Source organism: Globicephala melas, chromosome 3 (assembly GCF_963455315.2).
Source record: "Globicephala melas chromosome 3, mGloMel1.2, whole genome shotgun sequence".
Classification (NCBI taxonomy): Eukaryota; Metazoa; Chordata; class Mammalia; order Artiodactyla; family Delphinidae; genus Globicephala; species Globicephala melas.
Genome location: NC_083316.1, coordinates 35296308 through 35305616, shown reverse-complemented (window position 1 = coordinate 35305616; position 9309 = coordinate 35296308).

Below are 9309 nucleotides of genomic sequence, written 5' to 3'. Positions count from 1 at the left end.
TAATCTCTTGATGTTGGACTACATGTTTTTTTGTTTTTGTTTTTTTTCCCCAATAAAAACTCCTATATATCCTGGCTCCTCCCTTACCTCTCCAGAACAGTTCCTTAGAGCTATCTGAGGGTCTGCCTCCCGAGCTATAGTCCTCAGTAAGGTCCCAGCATAAAACATAACTCACAACTTTTAGGTAGTGCATTTTCTTCAGTCGATACATATATATTTCATATACATATATATTACTTCTACATAGTTACCATTTTGTGTGTGTCTACATAGTTACCATTTTGTGTGTGGTGGTGGGAAGGGGATTTAATCCTCAATAAATTACAAGTATACAATATAGTATTAACTATTGTCACTATGCTGTACATCAGATCTCCAGAAATTATTCATCTTGCATAACTGGAACTTTGTACCCTTTCACCAACATAATCATATTTCTCCACCCCCAGCCCCTGGAAAACTACCACTGGACTCTCTGCTTCTGTGAGTTTGACTATTTTAGATTTTACATGTAAGTGAGTTCATGCAGTACTTCTCTTTATGTGTCTGCCTTTCTTTGCTTAGTGTAATGTCTTCCACCTCCATTCATGTTGGCAGTATTTTTTTTACTGAGGCTGTATTCCAATGTGTTATATATCAATATTTATCATGTATCTATCTACCTCATAGTTTTTTTTCTTTTAATTGGAGTTTAGCTGATTTTCAATACTGTGTTTCAGATGTACAGCAAAGTGAGTATAATGTGTATATTATATGTATTTTCAGACTATTTTCTATCACAGGTTATTGCAAGATATTGAATATAGTTCCCTGTGTTATACATTAAACCCTTGTTGATTATCTATTTTGTGTACAGTAGTTTGCATCTGTTTATCCCACACTCCTAATATGACCCTTCCCTTACTTTGGTAACCATAAGTTTGTTCGTTTGTCCTCTACGTTTCTGTTTTGTATATAGATTCATCTGTATTATTTAGATTCCATGTATAAGTGATATCATATAATATTTGTCTTCTTCTGTTTAACTTCACTAAGTATAATATTCTCTAGGTCCATCCATGTTGCTGCAAATGGCAGTATTTCTTTTTTTTATGGCTGAGTAATATGCCACTGTGGGGGTGTGTGTGTGTGCGCGTGTGTCACATCTGAAGTCAGTTGTCAGTTAATGGGCAGTTGGGTTGTTTCCATGTCTTGGCTATTATAAATAGTGCTTCTGTGAACATTGGAGAACATGTATCTTTTCAAATTAGAGTTTTCATTTTTTCCAGACATATACCCAGGAGTGGGATTGCTGGATGATATGGTAGCTCTATTTTTAGTTTTTTAAGGAAACTCCATAGTGTTTTCCACAGTGGTCACACTAATTTACACTCCCACCAACAGTGTACCAGGGTTCCCATTTCTCCACATCCTCTCCAGCCTTGTTTTTATGGCTGAATAGTATTCCATTGTGTGTGTGTATATATATATATATATATATATATATATATATACAGACATTTTTCTTATCCATTTATCAGTTGATGGACACATAGCTTGCTTCCGTATCTTGGCAATTGTAAATAATGCTGCTGTGAACATTGGGGTGCATGTATCTTTTTGAATTAGTGTTTTTTATATATATATATTTTTTGGATATATACCCAGGAGTGGAATTATTGGGTCCTATGGTAGTTCTATTTTTAGTTTTTTGAGAAACTGTCAAACTGTTTTCCACAGTGGCTGGACCAACCAACAGTGTACAAGGGTTCCCTTTTCTCTACCTTCTCACCAACATTTGTTATTTGTGTTCTTTTTGATGATAGCCATTCTACCAGGTGTGAGGTGATATCTTATTGTGGTTTTGACTTGCATTTCTTGTAATGATGTTGAGCATCTTTTCATTTTCATTTGGAAAAATGTCTATTCATGTCTTCTGCCCATTTTTTAATTGGGTTGTTTTTTTTTGATGTTGAGCTGTATGAGCTGTTTATATATTTTGGGTATAAAGCCCTTATCACTCATTTCATTAGCAAATATTTTCTCCCATTAAGTAGGTTACCTTTTTGTTTTGTCAATGGTTTCCTTTACTGTGCAAAAGCTTTTAAGTCTAATTAGGTAACATTTTTAAATTTTGCTTTTATTTCCTTTGCTTTAGGAGACAGATCCAAAAAAATATTGCTAAGATTTAGGTCAGAGTATTCTGCCTATGGTTTCTTCTAGGATTTTTATGGTTTACAGTCTTAACATTTATGTGTTTAATCCATGTTGAGTTCATTTTTGTATATGGTGTTAAAGAATGTTTTAATTTAATTCTTTTACATACAGCTGGTCAGTTTTCCCAGCACCACTTGTTGAAGAGAATGTTTTTTCTCCATTGTATATTCTTGCCTCATTTATCATAGATTGACCATAAGTGTGTGGGTTTATTTCTGGGCTCTGTGTTGTGTTCCATTGATCTACGTGTCTGTTTTTTTGCCAGTATCATACTGGTTTTTTTTTTTTTTTTTTTGCTGTACGTGGGCCTCTCACGGCTGTGGCCTCTCCCGTTGCGGAGCACAGGCTCTAGACGCGCAGGCTCAGTGGCCATGGCTCACGGGCCCAGCCGCTCTGCGGCATGTGGGATGCTCCCAGACTGGGGCACGATCCCGTGTCCCCTGCATCGGCAGGCGGACTCTCAACCACTGCGCCACCAGGGAAGCCCCATACTGTTTTGATTACTATAGCTTTGTAGTATAGTCTGAGGTCAGGGAGCATGATTCCTCCAGCTCTGTCCTCCTTTCTCAAGATTGGTTTGGCAATTCAGGGTCTTTTGTGTTCCATGCAAATTTTAAAATTGTTTGTTCTAGTTCTGTAGAAAATGTCATTGGTATTTTGATAGAGATTGCATTAAATCTGTAGATTGCCTTGGGTAGTATGGTCATTTTAAGAATATTAATTCTTCCAATCCCTGAACATGGTATATCTTTCTATCTGTGTCATTTTCAGTTTCTTTCATCAGTGTCTTATAGTTTGAGTACAGGTCTTTTACCTCCTTAGGTACGTTTATTCCTAGGTATTTTATGCTTTTTGATGCAATGGTAAATGGGATTATTTCCTTAATTTCTTTTTCTGATACTTTGTTGCTATTGTGTAGAAATGGAATGGATTTCTGTGTATCAATTTTGTATCCTGCAACATTACTGAATTCACTGATGAGCTCTAGTAGTTTTCTGGTGGCATCTTCAGGGTTTTCTATGTATAGTTTCATGTCATCTGCAAACAGTGACAGTTACTTCTTTCTTTCCAGTTTGAATTCGTTTTATTTTTTTCTTGTCTGATTGCTGTGGGTAGGACTTCAAATACTATGTTGAATAAAAGTGGTGAGAGTGGGCATCTTTGTCTTGTTTCTGATCTTAGAGGGAATGCTTTCAGCTTTTCATCACGGAGTATGATGTCAGCTGTGTGTTTGTCATATGTGGTCATTATTATGTTGAGGTATGCTCCCTCTGTGCCCATTTTCTGGAGAGTTTTATCTTAAATGGATGTTGAATTTTGTCAAGAGCTTTTCTGCATCTATTGAGATGATTTATGGGTTTTATTCTTCAATTTGTTGATGTGGTATATCATATTGGTTTGCAGATATTGAAAAATCCTTGCTTCCTTTGGATGAATCCTGCTTATTCATGGTATATGATCCTTGTAATGTATTGTTGGATTTAGTTTGCTAGTATTTTGTTGAGGGTTTTTGCATCTACGTTCATCAGTGATATTGGCCTGTAATGTTCTTTATTTTGTGATATCTTTGTCTGGTTTTGTTATCAGGGTGATTGTGGCCTCATAGAATGAGTTCAGAATTGTTCCTTCTGCATTTTTTTGGGAAGATTTTCAGAAGGATAGGTGTTAACTCTTCTCTAAATGTTTGGTAGAATTCAACTCTGAAGACATCTAGTCCTGGACTTTCGTTTGTTGGGAGTTTTTAAATTACTGATTCAATTTCAGGGCTGGTAATTGGTCTGTTCATATTTTTTATTTCTTCCTGGTTCAGTCTTGAGAGATTATCCGTTTCTAAAAATTTGTCCATTTCTTCTAGGTTGTCCATTTTATTGGTGTATTGTTGTTCTTAGTAGTCTCTTATGATCCTTTGTATTTCTGTGGTGTCCATTGTAACTTCTCCTTTTTCATTCTTGATTTTGATTTGGCCCCTCTCTTTTTTTCTTGATGAGTCTGGCTAAAGTTTGTCAACTTTGTTTATCTTTTCAAAGAACCAGCTTTTAGTTTCATTGACCTTTTCAGTTGTTTTTTTAGTCTCTATTTCATTAACTTCTGCTCTGAGCTTTATGATTTCTTTCCTTCTGCTAACTTTGGGTTTTGTTTGTTCTTCTTTCTTTAGTTCCTTTAGGAGTAAGGTTAGATTGTTTATTTGAGATTTTTCTTGTTTCCTGAAGTAAGCTTGTATCACTTATAATCTTTCCACTTAGAACTGCTTTTGCTGCATCTCATAGGTTTTGGATTGTGTTTTCATTTTCTTTTATCTCCAGGTATTTTTTGATTTCTTCTTTGATTTCTTCTGTGAGCCATTGGTTATTTAGTAGCATATTGGTTAGCCTCCATGTATTTGTGCTTTTTGCAGTTTTTTTCTTGTAGTTGATTTATAATCTCACAGAGTTATGGTCAGAAAAGATGCTTGATAAGATTTCAATTTTCGTAAATTTACCAGTGCTTCTTTTGTGGCCTAACATGTGATCTGTTCTGGAGAATGTTCCAGGTACACTTGAAAAGAAATGTGTATTCTGCTGCTTTCAGATGAAATTCTCTATATATGTCAGTTAAGTCCATTTGGTCTAAGGTGTCATTTAAAGCCAGTGTTTCTTTATTGATTTTTTTGTCTGAATGATTTGTCTATTGACGTAAGTGGGGTGTTAAGTCCCCCACTATTGTGTTATTGTATATCTCCCCCTTATATATGTTAATATTTGCTTTATGTTTTTAGGTGCTCCTATGTTGGGTGCATATATATTTACAATTATTATATCTTCTTTTGGGTTGATCCCTTCATCATTATATAATATCCTCCTTTGTCTCTTGTAACAGTCTTTACTTTAAAGTCTATTTTGTCTGATATACGTATTGCTACCCCAGCTTTCTTTTGATTTCCATTTGCGTGGAATACTTTTCCCCATCCTGTTGCTTTCAGTCTGTGTTTATCTTTAGATCTGAAGTAAGTCTCTTGTAGGCAGCATATATATGGGTCTTGTTTTTGTAACCATTCAGCCACTCTGTGCCTTTTGATTGGAGCATTAACTCCATTTATATTGAAGGTATTTATTGTATGTATGTTTTTATTGCCAGTTTATTAAGGGATTGTTTTTATAGGTCTTTTTCCCCTTTCTTCTTTTGTTCTCTTGTGATTTTGTTGACTATCTTTAGTGTTATGTTTAGATTCCTTTTTCTTTTTGTGTCTATATATATTACAGATTTTTGGTTTGTGGTTGCTATGGGGTTTTTATATAGCAATGTATATACGTGATTTTTTAAAGTTGCTGATCTCTTAATTTCCAATGCATTTTAAAAACCCTGCATTTGTATTGTCCTCCCCTCATGATTACTGTTTTTGATATCACATTTTACATCTAATTATTTTGTGTGTCCTTTAACTTCTTATTGTGGATATAGATGATTTTACTACTTTTGTCTTTTAACCTTCCACTAGTTTTGTGCATGGATAATTTCCTACCTGTTACTGTATGTTTACCTTTACCAGTGAACTTTTTCATTTTGTAATTTTCTTGTTTTTAGTTGTGTCCTTTTCTTTTTTGCCTAGAGAAGTTCCTTTAACATTTGTTGTAAAGCTGGTTTGGTGGTGCGGAACTCTTAGCTTTTGCTTGTTTGTAAAACTTTTGATCTCATCATCAAATCTGGAGAGCCTTGCTGGGTAGAATATTCTTGGTAGTATGTTGTTCCCTTTCATCACTTTAAGTATATTGTGCCCCTCCCTTCTGTCTGCAGTGTTTCTGTTGAAAAGTAAGCTGATAGCCTTTTGGGAGTTCCCTTGTATGTTGTTTGTTGCTTTTCCTTTGCTGCTTTTAATATTCTCTGTGTGTAATTAAAATGACAAAATTAATTTGTCTTGGTCTGTTTCTCTCTGGGTTAATCCTGCATGGGGCTCTCTGCACTTCCTGGACTTGGGTGACTGTTTCCTTTCCCAGGTTAGGGAAGTTTTCAGCTATTATGTCTTCAAATAAGTTATCAGCACCTTTTCCTCTTCTCCTTCTGGGACCCCTATAATGTGAATATTAGTGTACTGGCTGTTGTCCCAGAGGTCTGTTAAACTGTCCTCATTTCTTTTCATTCTTTTTTCTGTTCAGCATTAGTGATTTCCATTACTGTTCTCCAGCTGATCCACTCCTTTGTATCATTTAGTTTACTGTTCATTTCTTCTAGTGTATTTTTATTTCAATTATTGTATTCTTCATTTGGTTGTTCTTTATATTTTGTAACTCTTTGTTAAAAACTAACTTCTCACTCTGTGTATCCATTCTTCTCTGAGTCCTTTGATCATCTTTACGATCACTGTCCTGAACTCCTCCTAGGGTGGATTGCCTATCTCCACTTCACTTAGTTCTTCTGGGGTTTTATCTTGTTCCTTTGTTTGGAACATGTTCCTTTGTTTGGACCATGTTTCTTTGTTTGGAACCTGTTTCTCTGTCCCCTCATTTTGCCTAAGTTGCTGTTTTTATTTTTATATATCTGGTAGGTTGGTTATATTTCCCTACCTTGGAGAAGTGGTCTTTTGTAGGAGACATACTATGCCTCCAGGTAGCATATTACCTGCTCATAACCCAAACTATAGGCTCTAGAGGCTTCATCTATGAGGGCTTCAGGGGTCTTTCTGTTGTGGTGGGCTGACTATATGGGATTCTGGTAGGGTTGGTTGGCCCCTGGTCAGGTTGATTGCCAGGCCTTACCTTGTCCAGAGGCTGCCAGCCACTGGTTGGTGGGACCAGGACATGAAGAAGCTGACTATGGAACCCCAGGGGGCTCCAGGTCTTATGCCGGCTCACTGCTGGGCTGAGTCAGAGTCTGGAAGACTCAGGGTGTTGCCTACCCACTGGTGGGTGAAGCCAAGTTCTGGGGTTAGAGCCAGGTCCTGGAGTCTGGTTGCAAAACCCAGGGACCCCAGAGTTGGTGTTGGATTGCTAGTGGGGCAGGGTAGTTTCTGATACAGTTGGGTCTGGGGTTCAGGGTTTCCTAAAGCTTGTTGGCCTGCTAGTGGGCAGGGCCAGGGCCCAGCTAGTCTCAGGACAGAATCTGGCCTGCTGATGGGCAGGCTGGGTCCACAGGCTGTAGGATTCTGGGTTTCTTGAGTCTGGTGTCTGCCCCCTGGTGGGTGAGGTTGGTCCAGAGGCTAGAACAGGCTCCCTTAAGGGCAGGGCTTGGGCCCAGGGTATTCTTGGACTGGTGCCTGCTCACTGGTGGGTGGAGCTGTATCCTGGGCCCTCTGGGAGGTGGCAGGGTCATGTCTAGAGGTGGCAGGGTCATATCTAGAGGTGGTTGCGGGCTCAGGGGATCTTAAGGCAGCCAGTCCCTGATGAGTGGGGCTGTGAACCCACTCATTAGTTGCTTGGCCTCAGACATCCCAGCACTGAACACCTACAGGCTGTTGGGTGGGACCGTGTCTTTGTGCTAATGAGCTAGAGGAGGATTCCACAATGGTGCTTGCTAGTATCATTGTCCATGTGGTAGAAGGAGCTCCCAACAACTGCTGCCTACAGTGTCTATGTTCTGAGGTTGAGCTGCAGTTGCCTCCTGCTTCTCCTGCAGACTCTCCAGATCATCAGGTAGGTCCAACCCAGTTCTTACCATTTTTTGACTTTTTTTTTTTTTTGATGTTTAGTTGTATGAGCTGTTTGTATAGTTTGGACATTAACCCTTGTTAGTTGCATCATTTGCAAATATTTTCTACCATTCTGTAGGTTGTCTTTTCATTTTGTTGTTTGTTTCCTTTGCTGTGCAAATGCTCTTTTTTTTTTTTTTTTTTTTTTTTTGTGGTACGTGGGCTCCCACTGCTGCGGCCTCTCCCATTGTGGAGCACAGGCTCCTGATGTGCAGGCTCTGTGGCCATGGCCCACAGGGCCAGCCGCTCCGTGGCACGTGGGATCCTCCCAGACCGGGGCACGAACCCGTGTCCCCTGCACTGGCAGGCAGACTCTCAACCACTGCGCCACCAGGGAAGCCCCCTGTGCAAATGCTTTTAAGTTTGATTAGTTCCCATTTGCTTATTTCTTCTTTTCTTTTACTACATTTATGTCCAGGAATGTTTTACCTGTGTTCTCTTCTAGCAGTTTTACAGTGTTATGTCTTATATTTAGGACTTCAAACCATTTTTAGTTTATTTTTGTATATGGTGTGAGGGAATGTTCAGATTTTGTTGATTTACATGTAACTGTTCAGCTTTCCCAACACCACTTGTTGAAGAGACTGTCTTTTTTCCCTTGTATGTTTTTGTCTCCTTTGTCATAGATTAATTGACTGTAGGTGCATGAGTTTATTTCTGGGCTCTCTATTCTGTATCATTGATCTATATGTCTGTTTTTGTGTCAGTACCATGCTGTTTTGATTACTGTCACTTTGTAGTATAGTCTGAAGTCTGGAAGGGTTATGCCTCCAACTTTGTTCTTTTTTTTTTTTTTTTTGTGGTATGTGGGCCTTTCACTGTTGTGGCCTCTCCTGTTGTGGAACACAGGCTCCGGATGCACAGGCTCAGCAGCCATGGCTCACGGGCCCAGCGGCTCCGCGACATGTGGGATCTTCCCGGACCGGGGCACGAACCCGTGTCCCCTGCATCGGCAGGCAGACTCTCAACCACTGTGCCACCAGGTAAGCCCGCCAACTTTGTTCTTTATCCTCAGGATTGCTTTGGCAATCCTGAGTCTTTTGTGGTTCCATATAAATTTTAGGATTGTTTGTTCTAATTTTTTTGGAAAATGTCATGGGTATTTTGATAGGGTTATCAAGTCTGTAGATTGCTTTGAGTAGTATGGCCATTTTAACAATATTCTTCCAATCCAAGAGCATGGGATATCTTTCATTTCTTTGAATCTTCTTCAATTTCCTTTATCAATGTTTTATAGTTTTCAGTGTATAGATTTTTCACCTCCTTGGTTAAGTTTATTACTAGTTTTTTTTTTTTGATGCAACTTTGGGATTTTTTTTAACTTATATTTTGTTGGTGTAAAGAAGTGCAACAGGGGCTTCCCTGGTGGTGCAGTGGTTGAGAGTCCGCCTGCCGATGCAGGGGACATGGGTTCGTGTCCCAGTCCGGGAAGATCCCACATGCCGCGGAGTGGC